We start from the raw sequence: 908 nt of genomic DNA on the forward strand, positions 1-908 counted from the left end.
TATATCACTTGCTTCTCAGGGCTTCTGTAAAATCAAGTGAGCTGAGAGTGAATTGATGTTTGTATCTGAATCATGGACCTGGATTTAGAATACATCTGGGCGCCTGATTCAACCCTTTACTTTTAAGGGTCGGTTCAATCTAAATGTTAAAAAAAACAACGTAATTCCCTGAGGTGATGCATGTTTTGTTACCTTTGGACAGAGGCAGGCTAGCTGTTTCCCTGTGTTTGCAGTCTTTGTGCTACGCTAAGCTAATCAGCTCCCAATCATATTACGTGTACACACATGAGAGCGGTATCGACCTTCTCGTCAAAGAAATCAAATGAGCTATTCCTTTAAACAATGCACACAACATTAATATGAACATGGGATATACACAAGCACATTAAGGACACACATTGATAACTGCACTGTAGATTTTCTCAGTCCGGGGCAGAAGCCCTCTCGAGGAGGGAGCAGCAGTGTTGTTTGAAACGTGTGGATAAGGTCTTCAAAAGTTCAACCTCCATCCTGAGGGAGTTTGAGCTCGGCAGTGTGTCCCGTCTTGGCCTGAGAGAGGGAGAGAGGGGGGGGGAGTCTGGGAGACAGACGAGGGATTAGAGGGTGTCTGTATGTGAGGCGGTGCACCTGCTCTCAGTGCCTTCGCATTGCGAAACACTTTCTCTCTCTCTCACACATATACAGTGACTGCTGGGACCCATCTGTCTGCTTGAATAGACAAAGGGCCTCCCTCCCTTCCTCCTTCCCTTCCTTCCTCCCCTCTCGGCCCAGTCTGCTGGACTGGGCCCATTTCAAACACTGACGCTGCCTTGGACAGGTTTAACCTCGACTGCTGCTCCACCACAACGCGGACCAAACCGCACATTCAGAATACCTCACCGCCTCCGTCACCGCCCCACCCCCCCCCC

Source organism: Anarrhichthys ocellatus, unplaced genomic scaffold (genome assembly GCF_004355925.1).
Source record: "Anarrhichthys ocellatus isolate YVR2014 unplaced genomic scaffold, GSC_Weel_1.0 scaffold1766, whole genome shotgun sequence".
In the NCBI taxonomy this organism is placed as follows: domain Eukaryota; kingdom Metazoa; phylum Chordata; class Actinopteri; order Perciformes; family Anarhichadidae; genus Anarrhichthys; species Anarrhichthys ocellatus.